General features: G+C 38.8%; 1 pseudogene; it reads left to right on the top strand.

Moving 5' to 3' along the window:
* The first annotated feature begins 341 nt into the window (after positions 1-341).
* LOC121455969 lies at positions 342-1,238 on the top strand (annotated as a pseudogene).
* The last annotated feature ends 11,219 nt before the right edge of the window (positions 1,239-12,457 follow it).

The following is a 12,457-nucleotide window of genomic DNA, read 5'->3' as shown; positions in this document are numbered from 1 at the left end:
AAAAGAACCCATGCAGTCACCCAGACATTTTGTGTCAGTATACCATTCTACAGAACTCAGATTATACCAGAACAGCTTCCCAGATTTTGTCCAGACACAGCCTATAAACCACTACAATTTTGGATGCAAAAGGCGCAAACCTTCATAATAGAATATTTCAGATGGGTATCAATCAATGCAAATTGGACTAATGTGTTGACTAATGTAACTCTCTGCATATGGAAAGACTTCTCAACAAAATAATCTGATTCATACTGGATTTATGATGGCAAGTTCATTCAAATTGCCTTGCAGTCCATCAATGGCTCCAACTTGCTTCTTCTTCTTCTAGAAAACACCAAATGGCGGATGATGCCAGTGCAGCTGGAGGGCCCGGAGGACCCAGGGGGCCCAGGATTAGGAGGCGATCTGAGGGGCCGGAGCCATGGTCAAAGCCGTGGCCAAGGCAGCGGGGCTCGCTGAGGTAAAGCTGAAGACAAGGAGTGGATTCCCGTTACCAAGCTGGGCCGCCTGGTTAAGGACATGAAAATCAAGTCTCTAGAGGAGATCTACCTGTTCTCCCTGCCCATTAAGGAATCTGAGATTATTGACTTCTTCCTGGGAGCTTCCCTAAAGAATGAGGTTCTGAAGATCATGCCCATGCAAAAGCAGACTAGGGCAGGCCAGCGGACCAGGTTCAAGGCTTTCGTCGCTATTGGGGACTACAATGGTCACGTAGGTCTCGGTGTCAAGTGCTCCAAGGAGGTAGCCACTGCCATCCGAGGGGCCATCATCTTGGCCAAGCTTTCCATTGTCCCTGTGCGGAGAGGCTGCTGAGGGAACAAGACTGGCAAGCCCCACACTGTTCCTTGCAAAGTGACAGGCCGCTGTGGTTCTGTGCTGGTGCGTCTCATCCCTGCCCCCAGAGGCACTGGCATAGTCTCTGCTCCTGTGCCCAAGAAGCTACTGATGGTGGTTGGCATTGATGACTGCTACACATCAGCCAGGGGCTGTACTGCCACCCTGGGCAACTTTGCCAAGGCCACCTTTGATGCCATCTCTAAGACCTACAGCTACCTGACCCCTGACCTTTGGAAAAAGACTGTGTTCACCAAGTCTCCTTATCAGGAATTCACTGAGCATCTTGTGAAAACCCACACCAGAGTCTCTGTTCAGAGGACCCAGGCTCCAGCTGTGGCCACCACATAAGGGGTTTTATACAAGGAAAATAAAAGTGAATTAAGTCTGTTAAAAAAAAATGGCTCCAACTTCACCTGGGCCACCACAACACAATCAAATACAAGGCAAACAAAATAACAGCTCTAAGTGGTGGAAGATACATTGGAGTAACCCAGATGAACTACCACTCTCTTTCATCCACCACACTCAGACCATTTACTACTTGACAACTATATTACTGGCACATTTTTAAGGAACAGAATGAAACCAAAGCAACAATAAACTCCACTAATTGTCAATGACACACTGGAACCCATCTTTAAAAACAAAATATTTGCTTCACAAATGAGGAAAAAATTAGAGCTATATTACCATACATACACTACATAACAATGAAATAGTAAGCTTCCTAATTCCTCTAGATATACTGCCAGGAACATCTCATAGTAGTTTCCTCCCAGAATATAGAACATTAGTTCCAAGTCTGCTGAAATTTCAACCTGGTCTTATACCGACTACCAAACTGATTACATCCACTCAAGAGTAGACATGATACAATTTGCAACCAGAGGATGCCCTAGGTCCTATGACTCCTTTGTTCCAAGATATCACCTGAAAATTCAGACCATAGAAACTTACATTAGTGGAAAACTTCAGGTATGGATCTTTCCAAACTAGAACACTGAAAAATATACACCCAGGATTTCCCTATTATTTATATATGATTTTTTTCACTACCTCAGCCAAAGGAGTAAGGGATTGAAGACTTTGTGTCTCATAAGCCCGTACTCAATATCACATGCAAGAACACTACACAAAGGACCTCAACTTGATGATGAATATATCTTCCCCGTAATGTGGAAATCCTGCGGAATCAGGAATCAGCCTAACACCATGCATCCTTGATAGAGGAGAATGTGACCAGGATAACAAATTCTTCACAGATCACTGTAAGGCAGCATTTGTCAACCCTGCTACCACCCCACCTATAGTTACCAAAGCATCCATAATGATGCCTGACCTTAGCCTACCAGCAAGACTAATATTATAATTATACCTAGGATACAGAAGATCTCACCTCAAATCATGGCTCACACCTAAAGAACTTGGCTCTGAGCCTGAATTTAGGAGAATGCAATTTTCTTTCACTTCTCAGGAAATAAGTTTGCTGCAAGAAAACCTTTACAGCTGATGGTCTGTGGCTATGTTGGTTGGCCCCTTACTATTTTGGTATGCTCTTTACTGGCATTTCATCATCCATTCTTTTAGAAATCAGTGCAGATATAGCAGACAATAGGAATCTTACTAGACAACAAGCATTGGTTTTTAATGTTTTGTCTGATGAACTAGTTGCTACGCACAAACTGATTACAGGCCTTCATCTGGAACTTCATTTATTAAAGCAATCACTGGCATATACTAACAAATATGCAGCTAAAAAATTGAAGAGATCAGCTGTAGCCAACCAGAACTCTCAGAATTATCTGCTAAAACTTATTCAGAGGAACAGAGAGAATAATGCCTCCAAACAAGATTTTTTTTTCTTAAAGAGTAGCCACAGACCTATATCAGCTCTCTTCTACAGGTCGAGGTACAGAAATGGTGGTCTACAAGATTCTACTGGACTTGCAGCAAAGCTATTGGTGTGAGCAATGGATTCTTCATTGAAATTAGAAATCCAGTAAGATTTCTAATGTCAGCTATATCTGCATTGATGTCTGAAATAACAGAGCTTGATATGCCAGTTCCAAGTAAGGAACTGATCTACATAGCCACAGAAACTATCAGCTGTAAAAGTCTACAAAACACATTTTTTGCTACTCTATATGGACATTCTCATACATGCCACTGCCTAAGACACTTAGGGGATGAATTTCTTATTACCACCGATTCTTTCTTATACACTAGTTATACTAGTAGAGAAGATGTCTACTATCCAGAGAAGCATATCATCTCACTTGGTTCCAACATGTTTGTGATCACCCACTCTCTGTCCAATGAGCTACAAATACAAGAACTGACCCTTTTGGTCTTTGTAAATCAAGTCGCAGACCTTGGCAATGGACACTTCACTACAAGCTCTACAAAAATCTTCAACCTCCCAGTGGACTTCTATAACATCACCATGGGCACCTTGGACTGCACTTTTTATTCTGTTGAACCTGGTTGTGTAACTACATACAATGCTTCTAAAGTTTTAGTTCATTTCTTGGGACATGTAACCATGCTCAAGATCTCTAGCCTAATGTTTAAACAGAGACATGTTTTTGACTCAGGTACTTTATATAATAATGAGCACAAAGATAACTTGGTAAGAAAGGCTAGGGAAACCCCACTGTTTTCTCCTTTAATACACCACAATTACAGTCAATGGATTATGAAATTACTAGGGCTATTGAAACCCTGGGAGGACAGCCAGACAGAGTCCAGCATTCATTATCTGTACTCAAAGTGGACACTATTGCCTATACCCATAAAGTTAACAACCTTAAAAATGCTCTTTATTTGATGTGATTGGTAGGATATCTAGCTGTGACTATATTTGCTTCCCCATATGGAACTTATTCCACTGATAAAGTAGAGATTTTGTCTTTCTGAACACATTACTTTGACCTTCCTGGCATATAAATTTCTTATGATTATTTTGGACTTGTTTAATAAACTTCATTTTAGAAGGAATTATGACAAGATCCAGAGACCACTATCATTCAAAAAGGAACAAACCAGCTAGCCATTTATGATTCTGGCAGACACATCTGTGAAAGTCATGATTGGAGAAACTTCTTCAGGAGATGTTTCATCTCCATGGTGACACCCCAATCCAGGAATATTGTATTGTGGATTCTTGGTTCTATCCACCAGTAACTGCCATTTTTGCCAAAAAGAGATGGTGTATATACATTTATCTTAGACCCAGGATGGAGCCTCTGGAGACTCATTCCATTTCTTGATGCTTTTTCCTCACCATTTGCTTTTTTATAATATTAGCATTCACATAACCAAGAAACAAGATCAAACACTGTTATGAAACTTACTGAAATCTTAGTTGTTCTTTTCATTAATTAAAGAAGAAATACCTGGCCCATGGTCATGCTCCTACTTGACACTGATAAGGTTAGAAGGATGCTCTACTATGATTGGCCCAGCTCAGAGTCCTACAATTTCAACCCTGCTATGCCCCCCCTTACGACATTTTTGTTTGAAGGTGATTTTATTACCTTTTATTACTTTTATTACCTTTTATTACTGAATGTGTTTTTCATCTTGGTGCATACCAAACTCAGAGAAAATATAAATTTGGGAAAATATGCATATGCCATATGGATCAAAGCAATACTATCTACAATGATTTGGCTATGTTTTTAATAGTTGTATGTTTCAGTACCTGAGATTAATTTTCTTGCATTTATTTATTAGTGATTGAAATATTTACTGTATGCTTTTTCCTTTTTCTGTTACAAATTGCCATGAAATTGTCAATAATTCTTACATGTAGTCTTCAACATCACTGTGTCTGCCTCAAGGACCAAGGTATTTAACATAAAGAGCATTATAAATGCCTTTTAGACATGTAAGAACAACTTAGTTCGATCCCCACTAACACTCAAGGCTGTTGTACCTGATAACAAGAACCTAGTGACAGCACTCACTCATGACAAGTGGACACACTCCTAGAACCCCATGGAGTCCACTGAACAGTATATAAGCAGAGATCAAGAGTAATACTGTATTCTGCACATCTGGAAAAACACCACCTTTTTCTCCCTGTGGTTGGTGAATCTGTCCCACGATTCCAACCCTTGAATCGGACACTTCTGTTAGAAACTGGACCTGACCTTCAGCGAAGATGTCATCTGGGTGAGCAGCCTTGGGCCTAGGACCTTAGTTAGGAATTTAGAGTGTGAAACTTGTGTGATGACCGTCAGGATAATAAAACAGAACTTTTGTTATACTAACTATGTGTATCTACCTCCTTGCTCACGACAGTCACTCACTTAGATATTTACAAACCTTGGGAAACTATGGGCATGGTAGTATAAAATGAAAAACACATGCCTACCTCCATACCATATCCATCTGTGAGGAGAGATAAGTGTAAAAGGCTTGGATTGGGAAGCACAGGGCAGGCTATAGGGTGAAAAAAATGGCAGAATGAGGGGAAAATGAGATTTGAACTTACATACCACTGAACAAAGACAGTCTTTCTTAATCGTGTTCCCCTACTCCACCTGCCTGTAGCAATAAGCAGGACTAAAACAAAGAATATAACGGGTGTACAGGAAGAGAGCACAAACGGCAGTAGGAGGTGGAGAACAAATCCTGAAGATATCAGTGATACATGAACCACTGTGAACTTACTGCAGTTGCAAAGTCTTTCCAGAGTTTTAGACGTGAGACTGAGGTAAATATAAAATCTCAACTCTGTCACTGCTCCACGTCTGCCCACAAATGCCTCTCCATATTCCCCTTAATTCTTTCTCATCCTTGAAAATCCGCCTCCTCTATTACTTCTGCAACCCATAAACACCACAATACAACTCTTCCGCTACAAATAGCCCACATCACAGAATCCTGTAACTCTTGTCTGGTAGCATAGTATAAATTATCTTTCTTACTTATCCAAGCATGAGTTTAAGTGATCACTCACCCTTAGAAGCCAGAAACCACATTTGATCCTACTTCTGCCCCCCGCAGCATCTAGTTCTGCTGCCATGTCTCCAAACTGCTTGAACACAAACAAATGAATAAACTAGAGGAAAAGTGAAATTGTTGTTATTACTCTTTGTCAAAACAAAAATTCCCCCAGCATTTCCATCTGGTTTTTCTGAGAGCTTATTATATAAAGAGACTTAAGTTTCAACAATAGATAGTTATAGCCTGTTTGGCAACTTCCCAAACTTCTGCCCAGATTAAAGCAGAAGGAAGAAACATAATAAGAAACCACAACACAATATTATTTCTCAATGGTTTTCTAATTCTACTCATAACATGGATTATATTTAAGATAATAGTTGTACTTCATGACCATGAGATCTCTTTAGTGTTTATGTTGCTCTCCCACGCCTTTCAATTGACCCATCTCCACCACTACTCTCCAGTCTTCCGAAATGAATTTTACATTAGCTTGACATTTGAGAGGCTGTTCCTTAAGACCTCCCAAGTAGAAAATCCCATATCCTTCCACAGTAATCTGCCCTTCTCAGCCCCATATTTATCTAAATAATCTAATAATTTTTATCTAATAATCAGCTCCTTCCTATTTTATCTAAATCCTAAGCACTGCATTTGAGAATAATTTTCTCTCCTTTTGGCTCACTGTACATAGAGAATACTTGATTACCATCCATTAGGACTAAACAGTACTTTAAACATAAGTACTATTGTATAACCTGGGCCTATCTTACTGAGTTTGTCACAGTTATTTTAACCTATGCTCATAGATTTCAAGTTTTTATTTCCTGAACTCTCTAAATACTTTTTTAAATCATAAGTTCTTTAATATTTTTGACTTATTCTTTTTTCCTATTTTATAATTTTTATTATTATGAAATAAACTATTATTTCATACGTTTCATTAATATTTTTGATTTATTCTTTTTTCTATTTCCCTTCTCCCTCTTTATTTTTTTAAGATGGGGTTGCATATAGCCAAAGCTAGACCTCACTCACTAAGCCTTGAACACTTGATCCTTCTGAGTGCTGTAAATACACAGATTAGAACACAACCTTTAAAAACAGACTACAGGGAAGATTCAGCCATAAGTGGGAAATGGCCTCACAGTTCCCAAATTCTTCTCTCTTATCCCTATCTCTCACCAATCTTCTTTCTATCTTCTCCTTTAGGGCTGCATTCCCAACCTGCAAAATATGTCAGCCCTAAAGTGTTCTTCAGCCTGAAGAACAGGCTGCAGAGCAAGGGCAGCTCTTAGTAGCTACTGCCTGTTCTAAGTGTCAGATACTTCTGTTGGGGATTCTGCTAGCCTCCTTCCATTTGTCAATATTTATGAGAAATCTACCTTAATACTGAATCCTATCCTTTATCCTCTAATGTCTATACCATGACAAAAACAAATTCCATGAGCATACCCTTTTCCTAAGCTGTTGGTCCTACTTCCAGAGTATTCTTACTTCATGCTGTCATGTATTTAACAACCAACCATTCTGGGTTTGCAAGTTGGCCCAACAGTGTTCTGTTACATAAGCTGATTTCTTAAACTGTTGAGTGTTTTCTGTGGAATTCCATTTAAAACATGTGAAAGCCAAGATCAAATCCACCAATTTCCTAAAAAGACAATGACTTTTGTAGTCGCATGTGGGTCTGACAAGGTTGTTTTCTTCTAGAATACTCCGTACATTGTCCAAGTCTAAAACAAAACAAACAGTAAATCAGCACACACTGTGTGACTTCTAAAACATACACTATACATCACTGTCTCTTTTTCTTCTACTAGGTACAATACGGTTACCAATCCTGCAGAAACACTTCTGTCTTTCCTACCTCAGCCCCTCAAATTACTTCCCAACCCCTGATCTGTGATTTTTTTGTCAGTAATAATAATAGTTGCTCTATGTTCATTTATAAATTCTACCTTTTTTGTGTGTGTTTTGCTCATTACAAAGCATTATCTATCATATCAAGCTGGAAAAATCAATTCATGGAACTGATTAGTCTATAGTCTCAAAATCACTCAAACGTAGTGACCTTGTGTGTGGCCTCCAAAGATTACATCACTTTCATTTCAATTGTAATTCTACATTCAGTAACCCTTCTCTCACTTCAATTATGTTATTCTGTTTATTTTCATTTTGTGGTAGATTTTAGCATGTATCACAGGAAAGCCTTGAACCCATGTCCCTCCTGCAGAGATTGCAGGTGTACACCAACATGCAGAGCTTACCATTTCTCTGTATTCTAAGAATATGCTTAATTATCAGTTTTATCTTAGGTAGGTATCCCTAAGCTTTCTTCGCAGACATTTTTAAAAATCGGCTTCCTAAGATTATTCATATCTGATTTGAAAATATATTAATTTACTTGCCTGATGAAAAAGATGTTATAAAGAAACTCTTAGTTGACAAAGACATTAATAAGGGAGTTAAAAGCCCAAAAGAAGAATCCTTAGTCTCAGGTTCCATGGAGCTATTGGGTTAGTTAGGTGTTTCTTCAAGGCCACATTTAATGTTATTTCAAGCAGTTCCCCCATTAATCCTATTCACGCCGCTCATGATCATTCCAATTCATCTCCCATGCTCATGCATTACTGTGGGTGTCTTTAGCCAAATCAAAGAGACTCTTCAAATCTCTTTTCTAATCATTCTCAATTTCCTTCATCTCTTCTTACTCTTACTTACTCAAAGTGGAAACTAAGTCAACAGGGATTCTTCCTTCATCCTTCACTAGATGGTCTTCACTAGATGGTTTTTATTTCCATTCTATGACTCTTCTTTGAGATTTCATTAGCTTTGACTTAAATCTTTTTTTTCTGGCATTTAACAAACATTTAAATTAATTTAATCGATGTTCAACTCATTTAAGTTCTATCTGCCAAAAAAAAATGAAGAAACTTAAGCCGTGGCAATGCTGAAGCACATATGAGCAGCCAGTATATGGCAGTTCTCTTGAGCTAGTCCATATTGAGTTTTATGGTCTAAGTTGATGAGCATGACTAACCAAGTGTCTTCCTCAAGAGGGCACCTGATCGCATTACAAATCATTGTGAGCCACCATGTTGTTGCTGGAAATTTAACTCAGGACCTTAGGAAGAGCAGGCAGTGCTCTTAACCACTGAACCATCTACTAGTAAATGGAAATTTCCAATAACAAGTGAATACAGAAGGAAATGCAGACAATGAAAAGCCACTCTCTTAAAGAAGAAAAAGAAATATTAGATGTAATTTGAATCTTTTAATATTATACCTCCAAAGTCTACTTTATTACATTCTAAATACTTATCTGTAAAAAAATACTCAATGTGTCTCCTATTCTGGTTCTAATACCTCATAATTCTTTTTTAATGGTATCGAATAGTATAACAAACATTTTGTTATCCCCCCAGTACACTCCATGCCTTCAGGGCAATGAACAAGCATATATGGAATTTTCTATCTTCTCCAAGTCAACTCTATTCTAGACTCTACATGTCATTCAAAGTGACTGTCTTCTGGGACGCCTCCTCTAACATAGTCATATATGAGGGACGAATGTCAACTCAACCTATAACTGAAGCATCTCTAAGCTTTTATACATGTACCTCAGGGGGACAGCAAATGGTCTGCTAAGTATGGGAAGTATATATTTTAACATCTATTTATAATCACTGAAAAATAAATAATAAATAAATTGATAGTTACTGCTGTTATGTAACATAGCAGCTGACATATAACATCTCCCCGAGCACATGTGTCAGACACTGATTTATGGAAAGCCACCTTCAGAGCTTGAAATTCCACAGGGAAGTGTTCTACCTATCTATCTTTCATTTATTTCAGCTTATTGCCACCTATGATATGTTGGATAGATATCAGGATAGCCTTCATCTAGCATTTTAAAATAACTCTCTAACGTTTTCCTTTTCTCAGAAAGTATGCCATGCTTTTCTACAAAAAGCAGACAAATTAAAAAATAAGAATAATAGGAGTTTGTAAACAAAAGTAAATCACATGTACATTTTCTTCCCAATATAAAATTTAAGACAATACTCTTGATGCAAAAACTTAGTGTTCAGTTAGATCTGATACAGAAATCACATTACCATGACTGAAAACGTCTGTTCACAGAGCAAGGAAGGGATTTTTGTAGTCATTTCATAAAATCAAAAGCACCTCAAATATACAGCATACTTCATCTTTACTTATATGATCATCTTAGTACAAAGCAAAATATATAATTTATATAAAATATCATATATGGTAAGCAGGTAATTTAAAATGCAATAAGTTAGTGACCAAATCATAAAGCGTGAGACCCACTCCTCTCACCTCGTGCTGCTTTGTTTGGATCTCTTCTGTAGAGCTCAGCGCTTCTCCTAGTAATTACGGTCAAGTTTACTGATACATCATTTTACCCCCTTCTTCTAAACAACAATCTCTTCAAGTCAAGGGCTGTATCTTATCTTATCCACATGCAGCTTTCCACTGTGCTAATTATATTTACCAAGCACATGAGTGCCCCTTGAATAAACACTGATAGAAGGATGGAGGAAGGCTATGGGTACGTGGGGGAATGAGAAGGGTGGTGGAAGGCTATGTGTGTAACTGAGAGGAATGGAAGGATGAATGGGAGCTATGTGGGTAAACGCAAGGAATGTGCTATGGTTTAAAATGCTGTTTAACCTTGCTTCTGGATGAATCATCGAGAAAAAAAAATATTTAAGACACCATTTCCAAAAGAGGAAGGGTTAAAGAGCAGCTTGGGTGAGGCTACAGAAAATCAACAGAAAAGCCTAGATTCTTTTGAGGTTCTGACAGCAGCCTGCGCAAAGACGGAGTTTGGCTAGGGAGAAGTGGCTTCTGTGTGAAGAGAGCCAGGACCCAAAAATATAATCCTTTGCCCCAAAGAAAAGCACCTAGCAACTGAGCAGTAGCAGCAGGTTCTTTTTTTTTTTTTTTTCCTGCCTGAATCTGCACGATAGCCAGGGCTTGCTCGGCAACCTGAAATGACCCCACGGATCAGGAAGTGCATTTGTGCTCCTTCGTCTGAATAAGCAGTGGAACCGTGTGCACAGCACAATAGCCCTCTGGAGTGGCCACACTAAGAAGAGAATCATGTAGGACAACTATTGATGATGAAAGTCCTTCAGGAAGCCAGCTCTGTAATTACAAAGAGTTTAGTGATTCCTGCACTTAAAGAGACACAGCCAGACAATGCTAGACAAAATTGCCTAGCGACATCAATATGCCTGAAAGAAACAGAGGGTCAGAGTTTAAAGGAAGGTGCCGCTAAGGAGTACAAGTATTTCAATCTGATAATAAGACTGCCACACACACTGCATTCTAAAATAGGTATGGGTTTGAGAGAAAGGAACTCCAACACTGTCCTACCGAGAGGGAAAGAGCAGAGGATGCTACACCCAGCATTTTACAAGAGCTATTTGGAGGCTCAGATGCTTCATTGCATCTCAGAAGACTGCAGTGTTTCAAACACTCGCTTCTGTCAAGTCATAGCTAAACACAGAGTTCACGAAGTCCAGACACCACAAGGATGAGGGCCAGATTCAGCCATGAAGGATGCTCCAGCTGCTCTGCTGGGGGAAGACTAGAAGATCAAAGGGTTGGAGCAGCCAGCAGAGGAGCCTTGCTACACCTACTTCTCAGCATTCCAGAGCCTCAACAGCTTGCAGGAGAGCAGTCTTCCAAATCAAATGTCCCAAATATTAGAGAAAGTACTTGAAAATGAAAGAATTGTCTCCCCAAAACCTGAATCCAACCTGAAATGGAAACAACAACTTAGTGATAGTGACAGTGCTAAGAATTTGAAGGTCTGCATGAGTGTGGAATGGAAAGAGAAATTAGGGAATATTAGGAGTAAGAATGAGGTCTCCTTTATTCACCATTCAGACCAACCTACAAGCCTCAGGGAAGTTGCAGGCGCTTGGGTGCCTTCAAACACATCACTTTCTATAGCCCTATCTATAGGCCTTTCTTGGGCCAGGATATGTTTGGTAGTGAAGAGGGGGTTACATAAAGTCACATGGTAGCTACAAAAGAAATACTTGAAAATGAGCTACAGTAAAACTAGACTTGATGTATACTTTGAAAGCTGAATTAGTCATTTCTTACAAAATTGTATATACACCACAACTATGTCCTTTTCAATGATCAGAAAGGAGAGCGTTACCACATAATGATATATACAAGAATGGCCATGACAACTTCAGTCATCATAGTGAAACTTGAAAACCTCCCACATGTTCATCAGCAGAAGAAAAATTAAGTATATAGTAATATATAGAGTGAGGTTTTTCTTTCAGAAAACACTTTTTTTTCAGAATAAAAGAAAATATTGACACACAGAACAAATGAATCTCACAGTGGAAATTCCGCAAAAGAAACCAACACAGATGAGTATCTATAATGTTATTTCATCATGTGCAGCTCAAGAACACACAGCGTGAATCTATGGAAAAAATAGAATTGTCTCTGTAAGGTGGGGAGGAAGTGGCTAGAAAAGAGATTTTCTGAGCTAATGGAAATGGTACCTTGACAGGAGCAAGAATCATACCAGATGTGCATTTACTCAGGAACTTTATTTTCTTTACGTAAAATTTGCCTAAATACAGTGAGCAAATATTGAATTCCA

Source organism: Microtus oregoni, unplaced genomic scaffold (assembly GCF_018167655.1).
Source record: "Microtus oregoni isolate MIOR12 unplaced genomic scaffold, Mior012 000014F_ref0000157, whole genome shotgun sequence".
Classification (NCBI taxonomy): Eukaryota; Metazoa; Chordata; class Mammalia; order Rodentia; family Cricetidae; genus Microtus; species Microtus oregoni.
This window is presented reverse-complemented; position numbering and strand designations above follow the sequence as displayed.